This window comes from Macaca nemestrina, chromosome 7 (genome assembly GCF_043159975.1).
Source record: "Macaca nemestrina isolate mMacNem1 chromosome 7, mMacNem.hap1, whole genome shotgun sequence".
NCBI classification, from domain to species: Eukaryota; Metazoa; Chordata; class Mammalia; order Primates; family Cercopithecidae; genus Macaca; species Macaca nemestrina.
In genome coordinates, this window is record NC_092131.1 from 170,580,673 (window position 1) to 170,591,582 (window position 10,910).

The 10,910-nt window shown below is 39.6% G+C and overlaps 1 protein-coding gene across 1 annotated transcript in view; it reads right to left on the reverse strand.

Moving 5' to 3' along the window:
• ENTREP2 (endosomal transmembrane epsin interactor 2) overlaps positions 1-9,358 on the reverse strand; it is a 466,535-nt gene extending 457,177 nt beyond the window's left edge. Inside the window, exon 1 of the mRNA XM_071067214.1 lies at positions 9,231-9,358. The gene's annotated coding sequence lies outside the window, so the exon portion shown is untranslated. The remainder of the gene's footprint in view (positions 1-9,230) is intronic.
• Between the last annotated feature and the right edge of the window lie 1,552 nt (positions 9,359-10,910).

Genomic DNA, 10,910 nt, shown 5'->3' on the forward strand with positions numbered 1-10,910 from the left:
AAGGATCTAGAACTAGATGTACCATATGACCCAGCCATCCCATTACTGGGTATATACCCAAAGGATTATAAATCATGCTGCTATAAAGACACATGCACACGTATGTTTATTGCGGCACTATTCACAATAGCAAAGACTTGGAATCAACCCAAATGTCCATCAGTGACAGACTGGATTAAGAAAATGTGGCACATATACACCATGGAATACTATGCAGCCATAAAAAAGGATGAGTTCGTGTCCTTTGTAGGGACATGGATGCAGCTGGAAACCATCATTCTTAGCAAACTATCACAAGAACAGAAAACCAAACACCGCATGTTCTCACTCATAGGTGGGAACTGAACAATGAGATCACTTGGACACAGGGTGGGGAACATCACACACCGGGGCCTCTCATGGGGAGGGGGGAGGGGGGAGGGATTGCATTAGGAGATATACCTGATGTAAATGACGAGTTGATGGGTGCAGCACACCAACATGGCACAAGTATACATATGTAACAAACCTGCACGTTATGCACATGTACCCTACAACTTAAAGTATAATAATAATAAATAAATAAATAAAATAAATAAATAAATAAATAATAATAAAAATCATTATTTTTAAATCAAAAAAAAAAAAAAAAACTTTGAGAAGAGACTTCGCAATGGGTATTTCTTTGAATTTCCCACAGTGCACAGAATAACACCTTATTAGAATAAAAGCTATAGTAAATATTTGTATATTGATGTCTTAAAACCAAGAAAGTATTTAAAATGCTCCCCTTTTAACCCATCTATTCTATAAATAGCTATTGAGTGAAATAATATAGAAGACATTACCCTAAGCCATGTAAAGATCGATAAAATCTTGCACCAGACCTCATATTTCTTATGAGCTAATTTCTGCCTATAACTCAGTAGTCATTATTGTAATGGCTTTATTAGTTTTAGTCTTCTAATTACATCACTATTTCAATATCTTTAGAATAAACAGACCAAGTAATGAAATTTCAAAAATCATTCAGTGATACAAATGTGGGGTCTAAACAAAAACAACTTTCTAGGAGGTTTCAGATTTGATTATAATCATCCCCTAACCTGGAAAGGATGTGGAAATCGCTTTTCTACTCTTTTCTGGTAGGGATTAAGTATAATTAGATTCTTAAGAAGGATATTCAAAAAGGCAATGAGAAATACAATAACATCCCTATAGACAATGAGAGCATACCAGAAAGACATAAAAGACATAACCACAAAATAGATCAACTGATTAGATGACTGAGGGCCACCCACATTATGGAGGGGAATCTGCTTCACTCAAAGTCCACTGGGTTAAATTTCCATCTCATCCATAAACACCTTCACAGAAATACCCAAAATAATATTTAGCCAAATATCTGGGTACTGTGGCCCAGCAAAGTTGGCACATAAAATTAATCACCACAATGATGAAATTTTTTTAAAACTCCTAAACAAATGGAGTGGCATAATGTATTCATGAATTGCAAGAGTCAACATAGTAAAGATGTAAATTCTCCCCAAATTTCCTGATAGGTTTACTGCAATTCCTATCAAAATCCCAGCAAGGTGTTTTTTTTTTTTAAGACATAGGTACATTTATTTTTAAATGTATGCAAAAAGGCACAGGCTCTAGAATAGCTAAAATAATCTGGGAAAAGAATTAAGTGGGAGTAATTACTTGATATGAAAGCTTACTATAGAGATAGAGTAATCAATATATTGTGGTGTTGGCAGAAGGATAGACACACGGTTCAATGTAACTGAATAGAGAACCCAGACATAGACCCCCAAAATATGCTGAAAATTTTTTTTTTTTTTTTTTTTTTTTTTGAGATGGAGGCTTGCTCTGTTGCCCGGGCTGGAGTACAGTGGCACAATCTCAGCTCACTGCAACCTCTGCCTCCCGGGTTCAAGCGATTCTCGTGCTTCAGCCTCCTGAGCAGTTGGGATTATAGGCATGCAACACCATGCCTGGTTAATTTTTTTGTATTTTTAGTAGCGATGGAGTTTCACCATATTGGCCAGGCTGGCTAACTGATTTCTGACAAAGGTGCAAAAGCAATTCAATACAGGAGGAAAATAACCATTTCAACAAATGGTGTTGGAGCAATTGGACATCTATAAGCAAAAACAAATAAATAACCAACTTCTATTTAAATCTCACACTTTATACAACAATGTATTCAAAATGAATCATGGATGGGCTTACATATAAAACAGAAATGAAAGGAAAAAAGAATTTCAGAAATAAAGACTAAACAAAAAGCAATACAAGAGTGAATAAACACAATAAATAAAAACCTGAGGAGCAATGAAAAGCAAAAAGGAGGAAAATTTTTAAGATCATAAAAAAATTAAAAAGATAGAAAAGATTTCAGACAGTGGCATATTCGAAGCATGTTAAAGAAGATCCAACATGTGGCTGAAAGGAGTTTCTGAAAAGGGAAACCAAAGCAAGGGAACAAAACCAATATTAAGAACTGTCACTCAAGAAAATAATCCTGAATTTATTTTATTTTATTATTAATTTTTTTTGAGATGAAGTCTCACTCTGTCACCCAGGCTGAACTGCAGTGGTGCAATCTTGGCTCACTGCAACCTCTGCCTCCTGGGTTCAAGCGATTCTCCTGCCTCAGCCTACTGAGTAGCTGGGATTACAGGCAGGTGCCACCACGCCTGGCTAATTTTTGTATTTTTAGTAGAGATGGGGTTTCACCACATTGGTCAGGCTGGTGTCAAACTCCTGACCTCGTGATCCACCAGCCTTGGCCTCCCAAAGTGCTGGGATTACAGGTGTGAACCACCACGCCCAGCCCTGAATTTTTAGAAAGATTGGAAATTTCATGTTAAAGGAGGATACTCTGTACCAGCCAATATCAAACCAGAATGGTCATGACCAAATATACTGGAATAAAATTTCTGAGCTCTAAAAAAAAAGAAGATATTTTGGGGGATCAAGGCAAAAAGACCAGGTGCCTTAAGAGGGAAATAAAATAGTGGACAATAATTCATTATGCCAGAAAAATGATGTGAAAGCATTTTAAGGAAAATCAAGAAAAGAAAATATTACTCAAAGATTTTATATCCAGTAAAACTAAATTTCAAGTAGAAAGGACACAGATAGATTAAAGAAAATGTGGTACATATGCACCAGGGAGTACTATGCAGCCATAAAAAGGAATGAGATAATGTTCTTTGCAGGGACATGGATGAAGTTGGAAGCCATTATCCTCAGCAAACTAATGCAAGAACAGAAAACCAAACACGCATGTTCTTCCTTATAAGTGGGAGCTGAGCAATGAGAACACATGGACACAGGAGGGAAACAACACTTACTGGGCCATGTCAGGGGAGAGCAATGAGGGGAGAGCATTAGGGAAAAGAGCTAATACTTGCTGGGCTTAATACCTAGGTGATGGGTTGATAGGTGCAGAAAACCACCATGGCACACGTTTACCTATGTAACAAACCTGCACATCCTATACATGTACCCTGGAACTTAAAAACTAATAATATTTTTTTAAAAAAGAAAGGATGCAGATAAACTACTATCAATGTGCAAAAATTCAAGGAATCTTGTTCTCCATAATCCCTTTCTGAAGAATTGTATTAATGTGCTTCAAACAACCAAAATAAGTAGACAGATACTGACATAAGTATAGATAGTGAGCATTAATATACTGCTCCTTTTAGAACTGAGACTAAATGAGGGCCCTTTCCTCACACCATATACAACAATTAACTCAAAATCCATGAGAGGCCTAATGTAAGAACGAAAACTATGGAACTCTTTGAAGAAAATATAGGTATACATTGTACTTGACCCTGGATTGGGAAGTGGTTTCTTAGCTATGAAACATAAATCACAAGCAACCAAAGAGAAAAATAGATAAATTGGACTTCACCAAAATTAAAACCTTTTTTCAAAAGACACTATCAAGAAAATGAAAAGACAATGCACAGATAGGGAGAAAATATTTGCAAATCATGTATCTCTTAAGGGTCTAATATCAGAAAATAAATGCATATATTTATCCTACAAAAACAGTAAACATATGTATTTATAAACTGTTGCAGCTCAACAGTAAGGAAATAAATAACCCAATTGAAAAGCGGGCAAAAGATGTGAAGTGGTGTTTCTCCAACAAAGGAAAGAAATGGCTGCTAAAGAAAACAAAATCTATATCTTGAAGAGATATCTGCACTTCATCTTCATTGCAGCATTATTCACAATAGTCAAGTTACAGAATCAACCTAAGTGTTCATTGATGGAAGAAGGAATTTTTAAAATGTGGTGTATGTGTGCATGTGTGTGCATGTGTATACATGTGTGTGTGTATGAAATGGAATATTATTCAGCCATAAAAAAGAAGGCAGTCCTCTTATTTGCAACAACATATATGAACACAGAAGACATTATGCTAAATGAAATAAACCAGGCAGAGAAGGACAGTGTATGATCTCACTTACATGTGGAATCTAGAAATGTTAAACTCACAGAAACAGAGTAGAATAGTGACTGCCAGGGACTTCGGGGTGGGGGAAATGAGGAGATGTTGGTCAAAGGGCAAAAACTTTCACTTATAAGATGAGTAAGTTCTGAGAATCTAATGTACAGCATGCTGATTATTGTTAATAACACTGTATTTTATATTTGAAATTTGCTAAGACAGATCTTGTGTTCACACACATAAAGAATGGTAACTATGTGAGATGATGGATGTATTAATTTACTTAATCGTGGAAACAGTTTTATAATGTGTATGTATATCAAGTCATCACATTGCATGTCTTAAATATATACAATTTTATTTGTCAATTATACCTCAATAGAGCTGGAAAAATATAAACAGTAAACTCAAAGATTGATGAATGGATAGATAGATAGATAGATAGATAGATAGATAGATAGATAGATAGATAGATGATGGATAGAATGATTTAGTTGTTTGACCATTCAATGTAAAGTTAAAGATGAATACAAACTATGTTGCATTCCTCTTATATACACCTAATTACATCAGACAGCTAATATGTCCCGCAGAAAAATACATGAAAATGAGTGCTTTATAAGAGAGCAAGAATTGAAGCTAACTGAGAAATCTTTTCATACACTTATTATATACTTTTATAACACTATATACACTTAAATAGTAGTTTCAACATCATGCCTAATTTTTCAGAGAAGAACATCCATTTTCAAAATTATTGATTCACTGAAATTTTTCTCTGATCATTTTCAAATCATGTTGAATTGTGTGAAACCCTCTAAAAAAAGAAATGGCCAATAAGCACATGCAGAGATGCTCAACATCATCAGTCGTTAGGGAAATGCAAATCAAAACCATGGTGAGACACCTCTTCACACACACCGAAAAGATGATCATAATCAAAACTATGGACAAGAGAAAGTGCAGGTGAGGATATGGAGAAGGTGGAATCTTTATACGGCCAGTGGAAATAGAAAATGGCACAACCACTTTGGAAAACAGTCTGGCAATTTCTCAACATGTTAAATGTTGATTTAGCATATGACTCAGCAATTTCAGTCATAGGTATATACCCAAGAGAACTGAAAATGTATTTTCACACAAAAACTCATACACAAATATTGACAGCACTATGATTCATAATAGCCAAAATTGGTAACAACCTATATATCCCTCAACAGATGAATGAACAAGCAAAATGTGGGATATCCCAACTAGACAATATTTTCAGCCACAGAAAGTAATTAAGTACTGATATATGCTATAACACTGATGAATTTTGAAAATATTATGCTAAGTGAAAAAAGCCAGTCACAAAAGACCATGATTCTATTGGTATGAAATGCCCAGAAAAGGCAAATCCACAGAGAGAAGGAAAATAGATTAGTGGTTGTGAGGGCTGGAAGGAGGAGAAATGGGAATCTCTACTAATGGGTAGAGGTTTCTTTTTCAGGTGACAAAAAAGTTCTAAAATTGGATAGTGGTGATGGTTGCAGAACTCTGTGACTATACTAAAAACCAATGAATTGTACACTTTAAAAGAGTGAATTTTATGGTATGTGAATTTTATTTTGTAAAGGTGTTATTTTCTAAAAGACCAATGGAGGGTTAAAAAAAAAAGTATAGGCTGGGCACAGTGGCTCACACTTGTAATTCCAGCACTTTGGGAAGCTGAGGTGGGTGAATCACTTTAGGTCAGGAGTTTGAGACCAGCCTGGCCAAAATGGCCAAACCCCGTCTCTACAAAAAATACAAAAATTAGCTGGGCATGGTGGTTTACACCTGTAATCCCAGCTACTCAGGAGGCTGAGGCACAAGAATCACTGGAACCCGGGAAGGGGAGGTTGCAGTGAGCCGAGATCATGCCACTGCATTGCAGCCTGGGCAACAGAGCAAAAAGAAAGAAAAGAAAAAGGAAAGTATAGTATGCCCTAGTTATATGCTCTGACAGTGTAGATGTAATTTGGCTATTTTTAAAAACGAGTTGAATGGGGAAAGCATATGTAAAACTGGGAACTACTTGCAGTAATCAAATGATTCTGGTAGTATTAGCATTAGCATGGGGGAATACTTAGCATAATACAGGATTAAGCAAATGAGGTATTATGGGATATTCTGCCATCCCTTGTGTTCTTGAAAACCAAATTCTCGAGGTAGAGGAAAGGAGTTGGAGACATACCCAGGATAGGTTACATACAGAACTCTGTAGTCCTGAATTTGAACTAAAAATGGGAATATGAATTCATGAGATAGGCTATTTATCTGTGTAGCTAACTGTGTGTGTGTGTGTGTGTGTGTGTGTGTGTGTGTGTGTGTGTGTGTTTCGTAGCTCTGCCCACTGAAAAAAATCTAAAAACAATGACCAACCTAGTAGCAATGAATATCCCAAGGGTCCTGACTGTGATCCTGAAATATTACACCATTTCTCAATAAAAGAAATGGCTGAGCTGAACTTTGGGATCATACAGGACTGCAAAAGAGCTGTGAAAGACTGTTACACTAGAGCGATGACAAAAGGGTTCAAGAGCCCACTTTAGATGTTCTTATTTGCTAAAGATTAAAAAAAATTTTGTGAGTGCCAATAAGAATACTCATCGCAATGCATTCAAACCTACCAAATATATTTAAATTCAGAAGTTTATAATCATATTTTTTGAAACTCATTGGTTGCCCTCAGAGGATGATAGGAAAACAACTCATTATCTTAAAACCTGGCAAATTAGAAAACTATTATCTTGCCTTTCTATATGAAGTGTGTCACTGGGAAACCAGTTAGTAGATGAGAGGAAGTGTCTTTTTTCTTTTTTCTTTTTCTCTTTTTTTTTTTTTTTGAGAGAGAATCTCACTCTGTCACACAGGCTGGAGAGCGGTGACATGATCTCAGCCCACTGCAACCTCTGCCTCCTGGTTCAAGCAATCCTCTGGCCTCAGTCTCTCGAGTAGCTGGGGCTACAGGCACACACCACCACACCCGGCTAATTTTTGTATTTTTAGTAGAGACAGGGTTTCACCATGTTGGCCAGGCTGGTCTCAAACTCCTAACCTCACGTGATCCGCCCGCCTCAGCCTCCCAAAGTGCTGGGATTACATGTGTGAGCCACCATGCCCAGCTGAAAGTGTCTTTTTGTAATAATATTGCAAACAATAATCGAAAAAGGTATTGTGCTGGGTGCGGTGGCTCACACCTGTAATCCCAACACTTTGGGAGGCCAAGGCAGGCAGATCACGAGGTCAGGAGATCAAGACCATCATGGCTAACATGGTGAAACCCTGTCTCTACTAAAAATACAAAAAAAATTAGCCAGCTGTGGTGGCGGGCACCTGTAGTCCGAGCTTCTGGGGAGGCTGAGGCAGGAGAATGGTGTGAACCCAGGAGGCGGAGTTGCAGTGAGCCGAGATTGTGCCACTGCACTCCAGCCTGGGTGACAGAGCAAGACTCCGTCTCAAAAAAAAAAAAAAAGAAAAAAAGAAAAGAAAAAGATATTGAATTAAAATGTCTTCATTTTGCAAATCACAATTAGTTAACAGATACAGGCACTGAGGATCAACAGTGGCTAACATTGAAAAAGTGTGGAAACAAGACATGAATGCCTCCTGATGAAAGAACAGCCATTTATATCCTGCAATGGGGATCAAGCCAGACTCCAATTCAGTCTGGTTCCAGGTACCAATTTTCAGGAAACTCAGAAGACACAGTAATCATGTTGAACTGCACCAAGAGGGTATACTTGGCAAGCTCCAGACTCCAAATGTCCTGGACACTTCAACAGGTAAATTGTAGGAAAAAGAAAGGGATAGAGGGTGGTGGGCGCCTGTAATCCCAGCTACCTGGGAGGCTGAGGATTGCTTGAACCTGGGAGGCGGGATCACTTGAACCTGGGAGAATCGCTTGAACCTGGGAGGCGGGGGTTGCAGTGAGCAGATATTGTGCCACTGTATTCCAGCCTGGGCAACAGAGCAAGACTCTGTATCAAAAACAAAGAAAGAGAGAAAGAGAGGAAGAGAAGGAGAGAGGGAGAGAGGGAGGGAGAGAGAGAGAGAGAAGGAGAGGAGAAGGGAGGGAAGGAAGGAAGGAAGGAAGGAAGGAAGGAAGGAAGGAAGGAAGGAAGGAAGGAAGGAAGGAAGGAAGGAAGGAAGGAAAGAGAAAGAGGAAACCGGTACATTAAAGAGATTTGATGACATAGTACAAATTTTTAATGGACAAGACTAAACTATGGGCTGGGGCTGTGACTCACACCTGTAATCCTAGCACTCTGGGAGGCTGACGCAGGCAGGTCGCTTGAGCCTAGAGTTCTGGGCAACATAACGAAACCCTGTCTCTATAAAAAATACAAAAAAATTAGCCTGGCATGGTGGGACGCACCTGTAGTCCCAGCTACTCAGGAGGATGAAGTGAGAGGATCACTTGAGCCCTGGGAAGTCGAGGCTGCCATGAGCCATGATTGTGCCACTGCACTCCAGCCTGGGTGACAGAGCGAGACCTTGTCTCAAAAAAAATAAAAATAAGTTAATTAATTTTTTTAAAAAGCCTAAACTACAGTGTCTAAGGATAGCTACTTGAGTGATAAAACTATACAGAAATGAAAGGAAGTGATTACTACAAACCAGAGAGTGAGTACTTTGAAAGAGAAGAAAGGGGATTGTCACTGGGTCCAGGCACATGGAGGAGATTCTGGGGCAGCTGGTGAAGTTTAATTTCTTGACCAGAGAGGGTGATTACAAACTCACTCACCTCACAATAACTTATCCAGCTCCACACTTGATTTGGGTGGATTTCTGTGCCTGTTTTGTCTTTCCATAAAAAGGTTTTTAAAATCTCTCCCAGAGCATGTTTGTTTACAATTTCAGATTAAAACCTCGCCTTCTTGGCTTGTCCAAGTTCCATATGTCCTTCCTGCACCGTGACTTTTGTGCCTGTATTTGAGAGCGAGTTTTTAAACAACTCCGTTTTGTGTCTGACATCACTGAACAAAGATGTCGATGCCGTTCTGGAATCTGCCTCTGCGTGTCTTCATTCGTCACGGAGAAGGGGCTGCATGCCATCTTCCAGATGGTGCTTGACAAGCACACTCTTTATAGAATGAAAGGAAACCGTGGCCACGAGCACCGCATTCAGTTTTCCCTCCGCTACCTCTGCAGCCTTTTAGATGCTAACACAGACTGCCTGCCCCGCTGCAGATTTATAGCTACGGGGATGTCAGCTCCATTCCTCCCAGGCTTGGTCTGCAGCAGATTAGTCAAGGCAGGCAGCTGTGATACAGACAGGAGGAAAAACAGTAGGCTTGAAATCAAGACACCTGACTCCACTGGCAACTCCTTCCAGCTCTGTGACCTGGGACAGGCTGCTCAATATTCCTGCATCCGTTTCCTCATCCGGAAGGTGAGGATTGTACACGGGATTGTTGTGAGAGAGGTGATCCGTGAAAAAGCAACTTGTGAACTTTGAAACACACTGTCACCGTTCAGAGGTCTTCAGCATCCTCACCCAGCTCACTCCCGGTGAATTTCTTTCTCCATGTCATTACCCACAGTAATGGGCCTCATGATCATGCTGCCCCCTCCAACACAAAAAATGATCAGAAGAGCTTACTGTCCTTTGAATGCCCTTGCAGCAGGGGCTGCTGGGCCACTGAGGTTTGGAGAGATAGGGTGTTGGAATGGGAAGGCCTCAGGGGGTCTCAGAGCCATCTGGTTCCCTGAGTGTCCTGTTGTGTCTCTTCTAAGGAGCCTGGAGTTCCATGGCCAGGTTCAGCGACCACCTTAGGGTCAGGAAGTAGATGTCAGCCGCTCCAACCCTCACCCCTGCCACTTCAGAGCAGCTCTGCATTATCCAGTCCACATCCTGGCACATTTGTAAGTAAGAGTTCACTTCACAGGTTCTGAAAACAACAGCAGCAACAAGTATGAGTTCAAGGCGGGGCGCGGTGGCTCATGCCTGTCATCCCAGCACTTTGGGGGGCCAAGGCGGGCAGATCACCTGAGGTCAGGAGTTCGAGACCAGCCTGACCAACATGGAGAAACCCTGTCTCTACTAAAAATATAAAAACATTAGCCGGGCATGGTGACGAGCACCTGTAGTCCCAGCTACTCGGGAGGCTGAGGCAGGAGAATCGCTCGAACCCGGGAAGCAGAGATTGCAGTGAGTGGAGATTGCGCCACTGTACTCCAGCCTGGGCGACAGAGCAAGACTCCATCTCAAAAAAAAAAAAAAAAAAAAAAAAACAAGAAAAGAAAAATACACTTGCAGGGGAGAAAGAGGGCAGGAAGGGAAATTTTATGTGATTGATATAATGTTATGTTTAAAGACACAACACAAAAGGTTTTTAAAGGGGCCAAATATTCATAAACACACTGATAAGAAGCCTGTGCTTTATAGATGTTCTAACATAACTTCTTGTTAATATGCAAATAA